We start from the raw sequence: 20580 nt of genomic DNA, 5'->3' as shown, positions 1-20580 counted from the left end.
ACTGTAAATACGGTCTGTTGCGTTATCTTTTGTTCACCTAAGCATCCTGTTGCAACAAAGCCATGAAAAAAGATTTTTCAACCACACATACATTTGTAACTAACTAAATTCTGCTGGCCATTGTTCTTGGCAAAGATATAGATTTCTTATTCACCCTGCTTGATTATAAATAGGTATATTTATATCTATTTGTCATGCTTTTGTTTCATTACGAACTTTGGTACTACTGTGTTTTTTTTGCTCTTAAACTGGTGAAGAAATCAGTTGATTATCATTTGTTTTATAGATACTATTTTATCTTTGTTTCATGGTCGATTTATTTCATGTGGCATAATGATTATGATGGCTTTGTTGCTTGGGTATTTTGTATCACCGCCAACTCTCTCTCTCTCTCTCTCTCTCTCTCTCTCTCTCTCTCTCTCTCTCTCATGTACCATAGTGATCAGACTCAAACACTCCCTTAATTAGGCAAGTAGTCTCCTAGTAGTTTGGATCAAAACTTGCAACCAAACACCCACCACTAGTATATTTATATGCTAGGGGCACTCCAAAACCAACCAAAATGCCTAGCAAACCCATATATTGTGCAACTAGACAGACCCTATAAGTTCGCTACACAGTCATAACAAATGATCGACATGAATCAATAACAGATACATGTCCTAAATGAAAAATTATTGCCCAAATGAGGCACGAGATTTCTTCCCGACAAGATTTTCCCATTGTCAAACTTAAAAAAGGATACAAATACCGACTTGGAGGTTGACTCTGTATCTTGATCTGTGCTGTCGTGACTCTGATTCACATGTTTTCACATAAAAGAAATGTCCAATGCTTGAAAAATTAAGAACAAAATGAAGCATTTGATTCAATTTGTTTTTTATTGTCTCTCATTTGATTCAATTTGTAACAAGAGCAATGTGAGCCCTAATCATCTGTTTATGAAAGAACACAGGCAATAATGAGAATTTACCAGTGATTCCCATTTTCATGTTGGATGTACCTATCTGGAGAAATAAATTTAGATATTTTATCACATATGGAAATAAACATGCATCATACAGTAAAAGACCAAGTCCTTTTTGTTGAGCATATGTGATGGTAGTTTGAGACTTTATCAGAATACATGGCTTCATCTGTACAACTCCCATCTGCTTGCTTCGTTCTGATAAGCAATCTACAAAGATGTAAACAACCAGGCCTGAAAATCCAAATGGTTAAAAATCACTGTTAGATTATTGAGATTTCAAGTAACTCCTTAAAATATGTGTCAAGAAACACAAGCTGCTTAATTAAGATAGTAGATTACAAAAAATAACCATAGTAGAGTTGATTAGAAATAAAGGACGATTTGGCAGACAACACAAAAATAGACAAATAGTAATACCAGTTCGAATCCCCCTGGGCTTGCCCGATGCGCGTGGTTTACGGGTGATTGCGCGCATCCGGAGGGAATGTGGGGTGGGGACACCCTACGTCTTCAAAAAAAAAAAAAAAAAAACATGAGGGCTTAAGGGGATGATGTGAAGTGACAGGAAAATAAGGAAAAATACAACTCAATTTTGAATAGAATTTTCCTTTTCCCTATTTTTTAGCCATTTCTCACCCTCTCCTAGTCTCCTCGCTCATGCCCTCTCAATTCTCTCTGTCTCCCACCCTCCTTGCCCCCTCCCACCAGTTGATACACCAACATTCCATGGAAAAAACTTTCATAGCTGCCAAACATGGCGTAAACATCCAGCTTCAAGGCCAAAGGATTCTAAAACAAATATGAAATCCCAATCAATCCTAGGCATCTGAAGTTGGTCCTTACCCCTTAAGTCTGATAATGGGTGACTGGAAATGAGGAACCTCAGAAGCTGAAGAAATGGTGGATCAGCAATAATCTTGATGTGATCCGGCCATCATCCTAGTCATTAGATTTTTTTTGGGACTATTGAAGACATGTTATTTCTATTTTAGGTTGTATTTTTATTTGATTTATTAGCATTTTATTTAGCCAAGATGTGGGGATGTTCACATCAGCAGATGGCCCACATTACACCTTTTTTTTAAAGATAAACGAATTTTTATTAACGAAACAGTAACCGGGTTAAACGACGGGGATGATAGTGGAGTAGGCTTAGAACTCTTAACTTTATCGACATGTAGCGCAGATTTTAGCCTAATTGTTCTACCATGGTGCTTAAAGACATGAATTTTTTCGCCCATGATGAAGTACATCCATATCATAAAGCCAGGGGCAGCCGAGTAAGATGTGGGCAACATCCATGCGTAGGACATCACACCATATATTGTCAGAATAATCTCCCATTTAGATGGGGACAGGACACCTCTACGAAACAGGTAAGGATGTCTTATCAACCCAAGTGACCTTGTACGGTTGCGGGTGTGGTTCAGGTTTGAGTTTCATTTTAGAAACACCCGCTTGGGAGACAACATTCATGGAACTACCTCCGTCGATGACTATTTTACACACGGTGCCTCCGTAGTCAAGACTCGAGATAAGTGTGAAAAATGTTAGTGCGCTGACAATCATCTTTTGCTGCAGGCGTAGATAGAATGCAACGGACTACACCAACACGTGTGCCATCGAAGTCATCTTCATCTACCGAGTCGACAAGATCAAGAGGCTCTACTTCTTGCTCGTCGTCTTGGTCCTCGAAGGGATCACCATGCACCTCCTCTATAGTAAGGGTGTGATGTGGATAACGGGAGGCAATGTGACATTTCTGGTGACAGTTAAAACACTCATGACCCTGGGGTACTTGCCGGAATTTGAAGTTAGAGGTCCTTGACGAGAAGTAGGATTTACCGGTCATTTATCTCGATTAGTGCTAACTGCTGAACCAAAGTTGTTGTTTCCTCTAGAAACATTGGTGGTGTTTCTTGAAGCAGTCGGACCTGACTGGGCGACTCTACTAGTCTGCTGTGAGGACCATGATCTACTCGCTTGGATCTCTCTCGTTTGGGACATCCCACCTCTGGGGTTAGAGTTCTTAAAGTACTTTTAATACTCAAGAGCCCTATGAACGGCATCCTCCAAGGTCTCTGGAGAATGGAGTTCAACCTCTTTCATAATATCATGTCTCAACCCACGTATGAACCTGGTGACAGTCATGGAAGACTCTTCCTTTATATTGCATTTTAGAGCTAGTTCTTCAAACTTAGTCAAGTATGCAGCGACCGTCAGGTTCGATTGCGTCAAGTCTAACACTTTTCCCCTTAGTTGAGACTGATAGAAAGGGGGTACATACTTATTCCTTAGTCTAGTCTTCATCTCATCCCAGGTGAAACAGTCTAGCTGTCAACCAAGACCTAGATCCTTTTGAATAGATTGACAATGACGCTTGGCTGATCCTACCAGCTTTATCTTACAAAATCGCACGCGCTGGTGATCATTCATATTATACCACTCAAAGAAGTCTCGAGGTCTGCTAACCAGTCGTCAAGGAAGGCACCGGGATCCATCCCTCCATCAAAACTGGAAACTTCAAGTCTGACCTGTTTAAAGACATCGTGTTGGTCATTGTTGTTCCGATCTAGTGGTCGTTGATCGACACGACGATCCTGATATCTACCCTGAGGATTAGGTGGATCAAAATTGTATTGATCGTCCCTATGAAATTGTGCTTCTTCAACAACGTCATCAACGGTTTGGTTGACAAAGTGTTGCCTACCATTGTGACCTTGCACATTGACTGCCCTAGGGTTGACTTCTCTTGCTATAGGTTGTTGGCCCTGGGGAAGAGAAAGAAGGGGGCCTCTTGGAACTACAGGGTGTTCAACAGTATTATCTGATCAGCCTATATGAGACTCAGGTCCATCCACATGATTGGCTGGCCTGTCACCTAACTGACTCTCTGCAGGGCGGTTGTCCCTTGCGATTCTCATTTGCCTCAGTTCTTCTAGAATTTGTTGCACCGAAGCTTCAGTTGTTGTAGTTCTTCTCTCAATTCGTAATAGTGACTCCCTAAGAGTGTTCATTTCGTCCTCCAATGATTTAACGTGGTCTTCCATTTTGGTTTGGGAACGAGTAACTACACTCATGAAAATGGGTAAAAGGATGAGGGCTACTAAAATCTATGGATAAGAGGATGGGAGTTTGCTGATATACGATGCAAAATACTAAAATTAATGCAACCAAAACTAAACTAATGTCATGCAAGGAAACAAGAAACTAATAAAAGAAACTATTTATGGTAAATGTAATCAAAAGGGTTAGGAAACAAGTAATAAAAGGGGTATAAGGTGCTGATAAAATAATGAGGATTTGGGATAAAAGGGGATTTTAGTAATGGTTTAATGAAAACAAGGTTAATATGGGCCCTAAGTGCAAATTTAATGACTATCTACTAATAGGAATATTAAATCTTGATTTCAGTAAAGAAGATGCGTACCTCGGAAGCCTACTAATACCCTAAGAAGTGCTGATGGTCTTCCTGACAGCAGATCTGTCACGGATCGTCGATCTGAAGGCAGAAAGCTGATGATCGGATGAGGAATCAACGGTCGAGATTGCTCCTAAATTGTGCTGAACGACGTTGTGTGCTGCTGAAAATAGGCTGGATATATTCTAAAAGTTGTCACGAACAACTTCAGTGATGAGGTCGAGGGTCAGATTTGAGCAAAAATAGCTCAAAATAGGAGAGAGAAACTAAGTGGTGTAGAGGAGAGAAAAGGAGTAGAGAGAGAGAGTGACGAGGTGGAAAGAAAAGAAAGTATGGTTGTTCTCTGTTTTTTTATTTTTTTGTGGGGGGTGCCTACAAGAAAAGAGCGGGGTTAAATTGGCCTTTGCAAACTGGGAAGGGGGTGCCCAACAGAGAAGTTTGGGGTGGGGGAGATAAAAGTCTTTTCCTTTTTTTTCGCAGACTCAACTCACGTGACTGAAAAGTCACGTGAATTACTTAATGAAAGAAGAGGGGGTGCCTTGGGGTAAATAAAGCGGGGTAAGTTAATGCCTTATCTTCACTTTTAAGAAAAGGAAACAAAATTCCTTCTCTCACACGACAGTGAGAGAGAGGAAAGATTGCTGAAAAATTATAAACCTGATTTAGGTTTCCTTCTTCACGACGGCAACGTTCAGAAGACTTCGGCTTCTTCTCCGGTGAGATTCAGGTCGGGAGTTGCAGCGCGTTCCGAAGACTTCAGTTTCTTCTCCGGCAAGATTCAGGTCGGGAGTTGCAGCGGCAATGCGACAAGAACTTTAGATATGAGACGATGGTGGTGGCGCGGCGAACGGCGGCATGGAAGCTCCGGCGAAGAGGGTTGAAGATTTGGGTTTTTTTTTTTTTTGTTGTTGTAGGAAGAAGGAATTTGGTCTGTTGAGGAGGGGATGTGATGGATTTGGAAACCGATTCGTGGGTTTTGCAGATGGAAGATGGAGTTGGTAGGTTTAGGGTATTTCTTAGATGTATTGAACCGATGGGTAGCCAAGTTTGGGTTCTTAGGTGTGAGTTGCAGGTGGGTTTCTGATGGGGCTAGGGTTTGAAAAATTGCAGATTTTGGGTGGAAGTCTGGGAGTAGTTTAATGGGATAGGGTTTGGAGAAAAGAGATGTGGCTATTAAAGGTAACGAAGTTGGGTCACGGCTAGAGCCAGGGAAAGTGGGGACTGGTTTTCGAGGGAAGCAAAGCAAGGAGTCTAAAGGTTGTTCGGCTGAGAAAAAAAGATTTTGACCGTGATTTATCAATTCGCAGTTGACTTGGAACTTTTGCTCTGATACCAATTTGATGCAGGAATAATTGAAGAAGGATTGAGGGGAAGAGAAAGAGAAGAAGAATTAGGGGAGAAGAGAGAAGAATAGAGGACGAGAAATAGATGAATGATAGAGGGAAGATAGCAAATTGTCTCAACTCAATTATCATGCAAAAGTCCCAATAAACGTTGGCTTATGGCTTTAAATAGCCAAATACAACCCACAAAAATAGAATCATACTAAAACTAAAACTCTAATAATTAGAAACCTATTAAAATAGAACTCTAAGAGATAAAAGACTAAAATATCCCTAACAAAGCTAATAATAATAAAAAGGTCCATGTGGGGCCTAAATAATAATAAAAACAACTCTATAGGCCTCTCGGAGGGCGCTATGGGCCTCTCGGAGGGCGGGCCCGTCTCGAATAGACGCGCAAAGGGCTCCGATATCCATCAGATAGATGTCTATTATGGGATTTCTATTTTAGGATTATTTTAGTCAAGTTTTTAGCTTTTATTTAAGTAACTTTAGATGGATACCTGAGATTAGTTGCTTAGGTCTTAAGTTAACTTTTAGATTTTCTTTTCTTATAAATATATGTTATCAAACCATTGTATCAGATGTCTTTGAATTATTGAATGAAACTTGGCCTTTAGACTTTTGAGTTCTTTGAGAACTTTTGGGTTGCTAGGATGGCCACTGCTACACCACAAGGTAGTTTCAAGTTTTTGAACTGCATCGGTTAGGGTTTACCATCTTCGATCCGAGACTTAGGTTGGGTTGGGTTAGGGATGAGGGAATGCTATCTTGGGTTGGGCTACAGCCTGGCCCACCGTAGCCTGAGTTGCACCCCTAATTGGATGGATGCCTAGGTATTGTGAAGGAATGATGCTTTCATAAGCAAAAGGTCATAGCAAGATATTCTCTTTGATCCATGGATCTTCGATTTGGAAACCATATCCAAGAGCTACCTGGACTTTTCAAACTTAGAAAACTGCAAACTGCAAGAAACATATGAATAGCTAAGGGAAATAAAAATCAATTGAGACCCATTAGTAGTGTTGAGTTTCCTCATCATCTTCATTCTCTTCCCCCATCATCGACAAAATTTTCAGCTTTGCATCTGATCAAACATAGCATTCTCGATTTCTGATTTTGTTTGATAGTCATCACTCATGTTTCAATTTTTAGTATGCGAAAAAATAGTGTAATGTCATTAAAATCCATGTGAATTTACATAAGTAATGTCTAAATTACATTTAGTACAGACATATAAAAATAGGACCAAGCCTCCAACTAACACCTTGATGATAAATAGTAAGTTGAGATCTTTGATTAAGATCACATATGCACTTAAAAATCAAAGAATCACAAGAACACAAATATCATAAATGATATTGTAGTAATAATACAAGTCAGCCGGAGATCATCGAATTATGACAGGTATATCTGAATTTACCTGCGATAACATATAAATGAGAAAAAATAGATTAATATAGTAAAAAAATTAAATTTAATGAAAATTAAATTAAAAAACTCGATTTGATTCCCACAATGACACAACAATCTCAAGTAAAACCAACCAATAGATGATTGAAAAAAAAACACTATTTCAAAAAAGAAATTAAACAGAAGTAGATACCACATTAAATAAAAAAATCTACAAATTTTCCTAATTCCATAATCGAAATGGTAATATCTTAAAAATGAACATGTGAATATCATCAAACAGAACTATATACCATAACATGATAAGTACTAGGATCATTCATGAGACCTAATTTTCCCCAAATCCAACAACACTGCATATATCACCTCATATCAACTCCCTTGGAGGAAATTCCATGTCATATATGTGGTCATATTTTAGACTTCGACGTAATTGCCAAATTTGAAAGTAATACCCAATCTAAGATTCAATATTTGGAGGAAACAAGATATCAATCTCTATAAACATAAGCTCTGTGGCTGAATAACATAATCAAAAGGCCGGAAGATAAGAAGGATTTTCAACTTATTTTTAGAGAATAAAGCAACAAAGTTAAGGTTTACATTTCATCTCACCAACAACTTTGAATGCAAACACAATCCTAAGATTTGTCATTAGGTCAAAGGCATATTTCAATCTTCAGTGTATGACATGTGGTTTGGAAAGGCCAAAAAAGCTGAGTACTATATAGGCTTTCCGATTTCTATTTGTAGAAAAATTTATTGGGAAGTTCAAAAGCAACCTAAGATTTTTAATCTTCCTTGGCGAAACTGGTGACCAAGAAAGAACTCAAAAAGTTGTATCTTAAATAAGTTTTACATTTCCACTGAAACCGACACGAAACGACCAAAATGTTTCCGTTTTCATCACCACCAAAAACACATACTGAAGCTGAAATGCAAACTGAAACTAAAATTGTAAGTTTAATGGTATAGTACATCAGCATGTGTTACATATTATATTTATACAAATTGGATGTGTAATGTTATATATAAATATTTACATGAATTACACATGAAATGTGGTATGTAATGAGTTATCAGGCATGCATTACAGCACGACAGTGCATGTCACTTGGTATTTGATGTTGTTAAACTATTGTGAATGCTGCCTTGCTTATGTGATAGTTTCTAAGTGTTATTTGTGATTATTCTAGCACTTCCTGAAGTTTCATCTTAAAATTCTATCATTTGCATATGTTTCCAGAGAAATTATATGGTTGCCGCCCGTGAAGTCCCCACGTGGGTGGTACTACAACAGTCTCACCTTGATGTTGATCCAACAGCAGCCTCTTAAAAAATGGGCTGCTGCTGGATCAAATATCAAGGGCGGTACCGCCCAGACGTGACTTCATGCTTGGCCAACATATAAAAACTCTATGTTTCCTATGTTTTCGTGATTTTATAAGATTTCACCTGAAATTTTCAACCAAAACGAAACATTTCCTTGTCTGTGACAACCGAAACCTGTTCTGAAACCAAAACTGAAATTTAAAACCTTGATCTTACTGAGTACGTGGAAAGTACTTCCAACCTATGATTTGAAAAGATGTAGAATCATGAACATGGCCATAGTAAGTGAAGTAGCTTTAAAAGAAGCCCACAAACAATTAGAAAAAATAGGAACATTGTCATGGTAATCCTATGCAAAAAAGGATCCGAAATGATGTAATCCCATGCAAAGCATGTTCATAGAACTACCTCACACGAGCTCCGATCAGAAAAATGACACCATCATTGTGTTCCTATACAAAACACAGCTCAAAAGGAACCAATCCCCTTTACAAACAAGTCCCGAGATGAGAGAAAACAACCATCAACCCAAAAAAGAAGGATTTCAGAATTTCATTGTATAAAAATCAGAAAAAAAAATCAAATAACTTAGAAAATATTTTCTAAAAAATCAACATAATAACGGGAATGATATGTGCGTCCAAATCATGTAGGTTTATGGCCTACTCCATGGTCGTATGATTGCTGATGTTGGCTGTATGGCCTGATGATGTTACCAATGTGTCGGACAGTCAAGGTCGCCAATTCTCTTAGAAAAAATATGAAAAATCCCTTGCTCTGATAGCAAGTTGGAGTTGTTGTTGGTTAAAGTGGAAGAGAAAAAGAGAGAGGAGAGATAAGAGATGGATTGAATATAATAGTTCCTATTTTGGGTTATTTCTATATATTAATGATAAAACCCTACAAGGAATGGAAAGGAAAAGACATAAATACATGCAAATACAATCTAATTTTCATACAACAAACCAAGGTTGCCAGAGCGGGAATCGAAAGAGGGAATCGAAGGCTCTTGGGATGGTCGGAAGCGGGAATCGTGAAGTCGCTGGGGAATCGCCGAAAAGTCGCTGGGGAGTTGGGAATCGGGTCCTAAAAAGTGGGAATAGCGGTTCCCAAAATTGGGAATCGGGGTTCAGGCGAATATGAACCCCGATTCCCAATTTTCGGGGATTCGAAACGATTCCCTTTTTGGAATCGCGTACTAGGGAATCGGGATTCCCCAATCCAAGCCGTGATTCCTGCTTCCTTGCAACAAACAACCCTTGTTTTCTATAGGTTTCAAGTAGAAACTGTGAAAATACCAAATACTCAAAAACTTTAAGCTGTTGGAGAAGGTGTTATTTAATCTCTTTTTTTTTGTGAATGACAGCTGGAGATTTTATTAAAAAAGACAAAGATGGTCGGATACAAAGAGAAATATAGAAATAACAAATAACAACGATCACAAAAGAAACCACAATCAAAGTGGCAGAGCATCGAACAAAGCCAAGGATTCTTTAGAGGCTCCTTCTTCAGCTAGCTTATCCACCACCAAGTAAGTAGATCGGTGTGGAAAGGCCACAACAGAGGCGGCGTACTTAGTTTAGGATCGACGAACATGATGAAACTCAATTTTAGAGGTGCCGATTTATCCTTCATCTCTGTTGTGCAGATGTCATGTATTCTAGCATTATACAGGACCTTGATGAACAAGTATGCGAGACGCAGACACAGTTCGAGTAAATTTCTCCATGTAGTAGCGTTGAAATATAAGCCACATGTTAGGGTTACGGAATTGGGTTTTTCTTTTGTGTTTTCTTGGCCAAGAAGAAGAGAGTTTGTAACCCTAGACCGAAATAGTGGAAAATCTTCCCCCGTGGACGTAGGCCACTCGAACCACGTAAATTTAGTGTTTCTTGTGTGATTGTGTTTTCTTTGCATCGTTTTGTTGGTGTTTTGTTGCACATTGTGGTTGATCCTTGTCGAGAAGGTACTCCTCAGTCTTCCTCCAATCTCATCAAAGAATTTATCAAACCTCTACGGATGATTATGCGATCCTTTAAGCCATTCGGATGACATTTAATGAGTCTCCTTCAACCACTAAATTGGATAGATGGCTACGATCCACAAGTTTAAGACCTTGATCTAAGAAGCACGGGTACTCTCCCGAGCCCCCCGCACCCGCGTCGGGTGCGTGTCGTGTGTGGGTGTGCCTTGGGTGCGTGCCCCTTTTATTTTTTTCAAAAAAGAAAAAAAAGTGGGTCAGGGTGCGCTAGGGGTTCGCACCGAACACGTTTTAAACCATTTTTTTAAGAAAAACAAACCAAAAACGGGGGGTGGTCTTTTAAAATATGGGGGGTGGTTTAAAAACAACTCAAACGACCATTATGTCTTTTTCCCCCCAAATCTCCCTCCTCTCTCTTGACCTCTCTCCCCAACCCATTCTCCAATTTTTTTTAATTTTTATAAATATTATAATATATTATATTTGGCGTACCCGCAACGTACCCGCACCCGGTTTTTTTTGGAAAATCACGTACCTATGTCGTGTCGTACCCGCAATACGCACCCGTACCCGTGCTTCATAGACCTTCATGAATCACTCGAACTTCTACTTCTGATGCATCTGCAATCCTAATTGGTCCTGCAAATGCCCAAATTACCTCTCCAGAATCATTCCTTAAAACACCTCCAACTCCGGCAGGGCCGGGGTTCCCCAAGCTGGATCCATTAAAGTTCAGTTTTAAGAAACCCAATGGGGGAGGGTCCCAACCTTGAATTACTTTTTGTTTGACCTCAACATTGGTGCAAACTTCCTTCCATCTTTCCCACAAATCATAAGCTGAAACAAATCTAAAACAAGGAAGTGACTTTGCCCACAAAATTGTCAAAGCAATTGCTTTAATGAATATAAAAGAGGCTTTCCTTAGAACTCCATGAAGATTCTTGTGCTTCTTTCCTTCCCTTCCAAATCACCCAAATTGTAGCTAATGATGTTAAATTCCATAGGATGTTTCCTTTCCTCTTCCAAGGAACAAGGGGCCATCCGAGAAAAAGATCCATGAGATTAGCAGGGAAATCCATGCCAAATCTACTTAATACTTTACCCCACACCTCCCAAGCTACTTTGCAATGTAAGAAAATATGGTTCTCTGTTTCTCCATCTTCTATACACAAGGCACACTGGTCCACAATTAGAATCGTTCTATCTTGCAAGAAATCTACTGGATTCTTTCTTGCAGGGCCTAGCCACTAGATTATGGTAGAAAGATTTGACGAAGAATTCACCAGATGTACCCCAAATCCATACCCTCTTATCTTCCCCATCTTGCTTTATACATGTCTCTGTTAGAATCTCCAACAACATTGCAATGGATTCAAGCTCCCTTTCAAAGAACTTCCTGCGAAATTGAGGTTTCCACACCGCGCCATCAGGACCTTTTCCCATATTATCCTCAACAAAACTGTCCTTAATTTGTGCAATGGCATACAAGTCCGGAAACATATCTTGTAGAGAACGATCAACCACCCACTTATCTTGCCAAAATCGGATTCTATCTCCACAATAAACCAGATTCTATCCCAAGAATGAACTCTATGCCTGATGCCAAGAGCAAATTGAAAGTTACACCGCATGATACCTCTCCAAATCGTTAGTCTAGGATCTCTAAACTTGTCTTCCGATATCAAATGCCCTGGTGCTACACCATATTTGAGGCGTTATTTAATCTTTTATACTATAACACTCCCCCTTACGTGTGGCCCATTTGTTTTAGGGTTGGCCAACACGTGGCACATGTGGCCCCTCTTTTGGGTTGGCCATTACATGTGAACTTTAACGTAAAGGAGGTTTGAACCTAGGCATTTGCTCTGATACCCTGTCAAACAACCAATTCCCCAAAAGCTTAAGCTGTTGGAGAAAGCGTTATTTAATCTATTATACTTTAACAGAAACTAATGAAGAAAAATATTAATGAAACACCAGAAACTAGTAAAATACCACTACTTGAACCCTCTCAAAAAAAATTAATGAAACACCAGTCAAATACTTTAACAAAGAAAAAAGCATGGGAGATGGGAGCAATTCTTTCTCAACAACTCTGACATGGGATTTGTACTATGTCATGAAAAAAACAGAGCTCAACAGTATCAGGGTATAGTTGGTTATCGTGTCAGTCTAACATGCTACAGGTCTCCGATTCAAGTCTGACTGATGCTAAAATACTTAATCAGTTCTATGTACTTAGCGATGGTGGTTACGTAAGGGAAAGAAGCAACGATTGTATCCCTGTAGTATATCAAAGTGCCACTTAGAGTGTTAGCATTTATTGGATAGTGGGGCAAGATAAAATCCTCACTATTGAACACCTTATCAACAAGAACCAAAGAATTCAGAATATCTTTTATATGTGCTTGGATGTGGGAAAATTGGTTAACCATTTATCCACTGTCCAATTGCAGTAGATATATGAAGTTTCGTTTTCATGATGTTTGGGTGTCCGTGGGTGAAACCAAAATCGATTGACGACTCCATTGCAGCATGGAATGTTTCAGCCTTGTCAATGAGAGGAAGAATGTTGTGGAAGCTGGCCACACTCTCAACGATCGGGTCAAATAGCAACCGACTTTTAGAAGAAGGATAAAAAGCACAAACACCTATGATATGTGCACGGATTTGTAGTCCCGACACGGATATGTGGTGTCCAACATGACAACACTTAAAAATCAAAAAATGGAGACACTCGTACAGACACAAATAGAAAAGTACTGATTATCAATCACAATTTGAACCAGGATAAATGTGTATTCATTTTTAAAAAAAAACTAATAAATCGTAGGATTAAGCAACTCCAAGGGGCCGTTTGGATACACAGAATTTAGGATCCTTGATTTCTTCAAAATTGTAGATCGGAAATAAGAGAAGAAAGAGACCAGCCGCCGTTTTCTGATTTCTCACCCTTCTTTCCGACAGCAAGAGAGCAGCAGATTGTCCCCTATTTCCAGGTTTTAGAAATCTCAGGATGTGGGAGAGATTTCTAAAACCTGAATTTCTTTCTTAAAATCCAAGAAACACTGTCAGGACAGCATACAGCAGCCTGATCATGAACCCTCTTTTACATTGTTAAAACCTGGATTCTAAAATCCACGTGTCCAAACAGCCCCCAAGTGTAGATAAAAATCAGATAAAATTGCAATCCAACCATCAATCTAATCTAGTTCTCTTCAGTCTCCAATATGCAACGAACAGACACCAATAAGATACAAATCTGTGTGTGCGTGTGTGCAAGGAATGCTAAACTAAAGGAAGTCCTTGCAAAAATCATTCGCAAGGGCACTACCATTAGATCCACATCATCAAATTGCAGTTATAATAGCCCTAAAAATATAAAAGTAAAGGAATAATTAATGCACGTTGGTGACATATGTATGTGTGTACGCCAAAGTGTTTTTGGTCGATCGACCAAATAACTTATCTGGTCCGTCAACCCGAAACAAAGTGGGGCCCAAGTAGTTTGGGTGATGCAAACCATTTATTTGATAGCAGCCCCCAACAAACCCCCCCCCCGGAGACATAGGTACGGTGTGCCCAAAATATCATCTTCATCGATAATCATAACCCTTCGATTTGTGAAGGTTTCAAATGGACGGTTTTAAAATTTGTCCATTTTAAACCTCCACAAATCGAAGGGTTAGGATGATCCTATGGAAATCCTAATTTGGGCACACCCTATCTATGCCGGGGCCCATCAAATGAATGGTTTGGATCACCCAAACAATGTGGGCCGAATCTGTTTCTAGTCGACGGACCAGATAAGTTATCTAGTTGACCAGAAACACTTAATCATACACACACACACACACACACACACACACACACACACACAGGAAAAGGTTTCTGAGGTATTGGGCAGCCTGAGCAGCCCTCTAAATGCAGCATCTTCCATGTTGTTTGAGTCATCCAATCCATTCATTCTATAGGACCTACCATAGGTAGGGTGTCCCTAAGAAATCATCTCCATAGGATCATGGTAGTTGTTGATTGGACTTTTAGAATGGATGGCTAGAAAGTGGGCTTTGATAGATCGAATGGTTAGGATGATTGAATGGAGAGGGTTTGTTAGGAACACCCTATCTATGTGAGGTTCTATGGAATGAATGGCTAGGATGAGTCAAACAACAGGGAGATGGTGTGTTTATAGTGGCTTGCTCAAGCTGAGCTATATATATATATATATATATAGAGGAAAAGGATTGTGAGCTTGAGCGTTGGAACATATTCGTGAGCTTGAGCTCAAAAACCATTGAGGCCCACATTGTTAGGATGATCCAAAGCATTCACTAGAAAGGGCCTTACATAGATAGGGTGTGTACAAAAAATCAGCTCCATAGGATCATCCTAACCCATCCATTTGTGGAGGTCAAAATGGACAGACCACAAATCTGCCCATTTTTGCCCTCCACTTTTGGAGGGGTTAGGATGATTCAATGGAGCTGATTTTTGGTACACACCCTATCTATGATAGGCCCTTGCAAATGAATGGTTTGGATCCTCACAGAAATTGTGGGACCCATGTGATTGGTGCACTCAAGAGCACCATTCCTTATTAGAGCTTGAGCGCACGAACATATTCCTCATATATATATATATATATATATATATATATATATATATTCTCATTATCATAAATAGACCGTGGGTAATTTCAAGAAAATCATGCACATACCTGTTCGTGGCATCTGTATGGTGTCTTTCCTAAGGATAGAAAAGCTCCATCTTCAGCGAAGCATAGAGAAGCTGTTGCTCCTTTAGGGGAAGTTGCCAAAAGGGCTCAATCAACACTGTTCTTCTGACCTGAAGAGCATTTCTTTTATTGCTCTATTAGCTTGTTTTAGCTCTCCTTTTGAACAGAGACGCAATGATGGAATAGCAAGCATCAAAATCGTGTGATGGAGAATTTCTATTAAACTGAGCATAGTTTTGCATCTCACAATCTTCTTTCCCCACCTTAGACAAGCTAAAATTAGCTTTTTCTGCAATTGTAAACTTGCCGCCTAAACTGCTATCAATGTTTTGGGGCAGTATCTCAGCCTTTCGACGGGTGACAAGTATTCCAGGATCCAATGTCCCACCACTTGTACCCAAAGGCCTCCTTTCATATAGCTTCTCAAGTTTTGTAATGCCACTGTTACCATAAGACCTCCCAAAAGGGAAAATCATTGAACCTACTTCGTTGAGGACATTGGTCGCTTCTTGAATATTTCCTTTCTCACATAAAAAACCAAGAAAGCTCGTTAACGAATCTGTGTTGATCTCATCCTCTGCTTTGTTTATGAGCTCTGTTGCTGATTGACTTTGAAGCATCTCTCTGAAAATGCCCCTAGCTTCTTCCATCCTGCCCTTAGAACAGAGTCCTTTAATCAAATTAATGAAACCCAAAAGATCAGGTAGGATTCCTCTCCTTTGGCACTCACCAAAGAACCCTAAGGCAGCTTCCAAGTCACCTTGCAGACAACAACCATTGATCACAGCACTGACTGTAAAAGCATCTGGCTCTAGACAACTTCTCTCCATATCATGAAAAAGCTTCAAGGCATCATCCATTAAGCCAAACCTACAATACCCGTTTATCAATAAGTTGTAAACACGTGTATTTGGATTCAAACCCTTGAGAACCATTCTTTGGAACAAGTTGTTGGCATCTGCTAGAAACCCTTCTTTAGATAGAGCACCTATGAGAGTAGCATATGTAATAATGGTAGGAAACATATTGTTTTCCTCCAATGAATCTAACAACCTAAACGCTTCCACGATATATCCCTGCTGGCACAAACCGTTGATCACCGAATTATAGGTGACAATGTTTGGACAGATCCCCTTCTTTCTCATGGTTGCACAAAGATCTAATGCCTTGTTGAGATATCCTTCCTTGCAGAACCCATCAACTAAAATAGAATATGCAACTACATCCACAACCGTTCCATTGCTCTCAGCTTCCACAATGAGTTTATGGGCGTCTTGAACTTGACCTTCATTTGTAAGTGCATTCACAACTTCCGTCAAATCACTGACGCATATACTTTTCTCCCCCATATAGTTGAGAAATCATCGCACTTCTTTCACATCCTTCTTACACACATAACAAACTATTATTTTTCTTACCAAAGTTTCTAGAACACCGTATTCTTTAATGTAGGCATTCATCATCAATTGAACAAGCTGTTTATTTCCATTGCAGATAAGCCCTTTGAGGATTAAATAGGTCTCACTTGTCACAGCCAACCGTTTTCTCCTCATTACTATGTACACATTCAATGCAGCCTCAGAACAGCCCTTTTCGCATAAGAAACTAATAGCACCGTTGCATATCAAACTATGTATTCCAGGTTCTAATTTCTCAATCCCCTGAAGAAACTTCAAAACTCCCTCTTCATTACCCACGATAAAGTTTGAATAGATCAACGTCATAAAGGTAGTAACATCGGGAGCCAAACCTTTCTCTATGAGTTCACTAAACACTTCAACCGCCATTTCCACCATACCTTCCCGACAGAGTCCTCAAATAACACAATTATAAATTGCAACACTAGAAACCAACCAAGGAATTTCTTCTATACTCATCAAATGTCTCAAGCCCCTCATCTATCCTACCTAATCTACAATACCCATCAATCATTATACAATAAGTAAAAGAATCAGCAACCAAGCCAATGTTGGGCATTTGTTTAAATAGCATACAGGCATCTTCATATTTCCCCACCATAAATAGCACTTTTATAAGTACATTACATGTAACAACATCCATAAAAACACCAGATTCTTCCAATCTCCTCTTTGTTTCCAACATTACCATTACATTCCTATCCCTAATGTACCCATGCATCAGTGTACTATACGTAAAATTATCACCATAAATGCCCTTTGAAATCTCATCTGCCTCGCACGTCCTCCCAACTTTGCACAACCCATTAATTACAGTATTGTAAGTGACAATGCCAGCACTAATCCCCTTGTCCTTCATTTTCTCAAGCAGGCCAAAAACACGATCCAAATCTCGCTTCTTACACAACCCATCTATCAATGTAGCGTAAGTAACCTCATCTGCTTGAACTCCCAACTCCTCTAGCTTCATAAACACATCAAACGCCTAGTCCAATTTTCCTTTCTTGCAAAAACCCCGCATGATTGCGGTATAAGTAACCAAGTTGAGGTCCAACCAATCCTTTTCCATCTTATGCAAAAACCCTATAGCTTTTTCCACACTCCCTTCCTTACAAAACCCATCAATGAGAATAGTGTAGCTGAAACAATCCGGTTTTATTCCATTTTCTACCATTAATCTATGCCTTCGAAACACCTCCGACAAAATCCCATCCCTAACATACCCACAAATCCAACTACTGTGAAAAACAGTGTCTAAAACTACTCCCTCTCTCTCCATTTTACAAACCAAATCGCAAACCTCTTTAACTCTACCTTCTGTACAAAGTGCATCTACAACAGCTGTATAAGTTACAATATTAGGCCGAAAAGTGCCACTTTTCTCAGCATTCTCATAAAACCCTAATGCTAGTTCTGGTTTTCCAATCCTACAAAACCCAGAAATTATAGAACTACAAATGAAATTATTAAATAGGTTTCCAATTTTTTCCTCTGTCATCAGTTCCAAAACTTCAATGGCTCTATCCATCTTACCTAGACAGCTAAAACACTATACCAATGAATAAAAACTAAAGGAAGATGGCGAAATACCATGATTTTGAATGCATTGTTTCACTATAGAGAAAGCCTTTTCTGGGTCTTTTTCTTCATGACAGAAACCTTGAATTAGATAATTATAAAGACCCTTTTGAGGAACAAACCCTTCTCTTCTCATTTCGGCAAAAAATTGCTCTGTCTCTTGAAATTTTTTCTCTTTGAGGAGAGCCCATGAGATAATTGAATAGGTGATGGAGTTTGCTTTGATTTTGTTGGAAGACATTTGGGAGAAGATGTAGAGAACGGATTTGAATCGGTGGTTTCTAGAGAGAAAGTGTAGAAAGAGATTTAAGTTTTGGAGAGTGGGACTGAAACCTCTTTTTAGGAGGTTTTGCAGGGTTAGGGTTTTGGAAGGGTTTAGGGAAGAAGTAGAGGTAGAAGAAGAAAAGGGCAGGAAATTTCATTAGATGGGTTGATTTTGGAATTGGATTTCAAGGAAGGAGCCGAGGAAAAATCTTAAGAACTAGTTAATAAGCTCCAGCTAGAGGAGTTTTTATATGGTGTATGCCCTTATAGTGCCTTTTTTTTCAAAAAGTACTGTACGGACGGACTTCATAGGAAGATCCAGCCGTTCATTTGTGGGGCCAGAACTTAAATATACTAAGACCTGGAAGAACATATCCATAGGATGATCCTAACCCCCCAATCTGTAGATGTTGTTCTAATGTGATGTCCTTCTACAGATCTGAGGGTTAGTGCTACAGATCATCCTATGGAGATGACGTAGAGGGTACAACCTATTTAAGTTGTGGCCCAACATATGACTGTTTGAATCATCTTGTAATGTGGGCCCCACACCACAGTACTTTTTGAAAAATACTGGACTTTAATCCACACAAGGTATAAAAACTCTGCTTCGGGTCATTCAAAGAGTAAAAATTGTGTACTCTTTAAACCCAGCTTTGTAATCCCTAAATTCAGACCGGATGCCTCATCACCATCAAAATTCAGACCTATTTCTCTTTGCAACTTTATTATAAAATGATCACAAAAAATCTTACAACGAGATTAAAGTTTGTAATCGACAAGCTTATCCACCCTTCCCAATCCGCTTTCATAGAAGGTAGCAAATCCATGAAAATATACTTCTCGCCTACGATCTCATGCATAACTTTCACCTCCCAAACTCTAAACTTACCATGTGCCTTAAGGTTGATCTAGCCAAAGCCTTGACAATGTAAATTGGAAAAGCCTCTCTTCATTCAAGCTTAAGCAGGGCTTCAACCAAACCTGGGGGTAGATTGGATTCTTGAATGCATCTCTCATCCATCCTTTTCCATCCTAGTCAATGGCACTCCTCAAGAAAAATCCACTTCCTTGATTGGAATTAGGCAAGGAGATCCTCTCTCCCCTCTCCTCTTTTGTTTGGTCATGGAAATTCTGTCCTTGATCTTTGAAGATGCCCGTGGAAAAGAGACCTTTCTGCTGGTGACTAAATGATTTTTGCAACTGCCAAAAAGGAATGCGCTAATGGTTTGAATGTTTGCCTAAAGAAATTATGTGATACAACAAGTCTCCAAGCAAACATAGATAAGTGCGAATGTTTTTTCACAGGTAAAACTGAGACGGAGAAGACTCAATTCATCCAAATCCTTAGCATAAAATAACGAAATCTTCCCATAAAGTACCTTGGGCTCCCGCTCTTCACATCAAGGATTTCTTCAAGAATGTCAGCTGCTGACAGCAAAGGTGAGGAAGAAAATTCAAAGTTGGCAAGGTAAATTTCTCTCCAAAGATGGAAGAATAGAATTGGTAAAAACTGTTCTAAACTCACTTCAGATTTATTGGTCCTCTGCATTTTGCTTACCAAAAGGAATCCTCAACTCCATTGAGAAGATATTAAGAGACTTCCTCTGGAGGGTAGTGAAAATGCAAAAAAATGAAAAATTCAGATGATATCTTGGGACATAATCTGCAATCCAAAGGATGGAGGAGGGCTCGGGCTGAGGAAGCTAGATGATGCAAACATGGCTCTTCAAATCAAGCTTCTATGGAATCTCCTCAACAACAACAAGTCCCTATGGGCAATTTGGTTTCAGGCTAAGTACATCAGAAACCATAATGTTTGGTCAATTAATATGTCCTCCAAGCCCTCCTGGGCTGTCAGATGCATCCTAAAGGATAGGGACATTGCCAAATATCATGACTACTATCTGATTGGAGATGAAGAAAGGGATAGATTTTTGGAAACAGCTTGATTTCTAGAGGAAGCGCTTACTCCCCCATCTCTCAGATTAGCACGCTGGCTGAAATTCACCGTCGAGGACATTGGAACCCGATCATCAACAAGAGATCTCTTATGGAAGTAAAGGAAATACTTGCGAAATGTATCTTTAATGACAAGCCAGTAAACATAGCAGTTTGGAAA

At 39.4% G+C, this 20580-nt stretch overlaps 1 pseudogene across 1 annotated transcript; it reads right to left on the bottom strand.

Moving 5' to 3' along the window:
• Window positions 1-873: 873 nt before the first annotated feature.
• On the bottom strand, window positions 874-18609 carry LOC143855821 (pentatricopeptide repeat-containing protein At5g57250, mitochondrial-like; annotated as a pseudogene). Its single transcript, XR_013238083.1, has 2 exons — window positions 15181-18609; window positions 874-1201 (listed from the first exon to the last, which is right to left on the bottom strand). The product of XR_013238083.1 is annotated as a pentatricopeptide repeat-containing protein At5g57250, mitochondrial-like (transcript).
• Window positions 18610-20580: the final 1971 nt, after the last annotated feature.

Source organism: Tasmannia lanceolata, unplaced genomic scaffold, assembly GCF_043159265.1.
Source record: "Tasmannia lanceolata isolate RefF3 unplaced genomic scaffold, GAP_Taslan_0.1 ptg000023l, whole genome shotgun sequence".
NCBI classification, from domain to species: Eukaryota; Viridiplantae; Streptophyta; class Magnoliopsida; order Canellales; family Winteraceae; genus Tasmannia; species Tasmannia lanceolata.
This window is presented reverse-complemented; position numbering and strand designations above follow the sequence as displayed.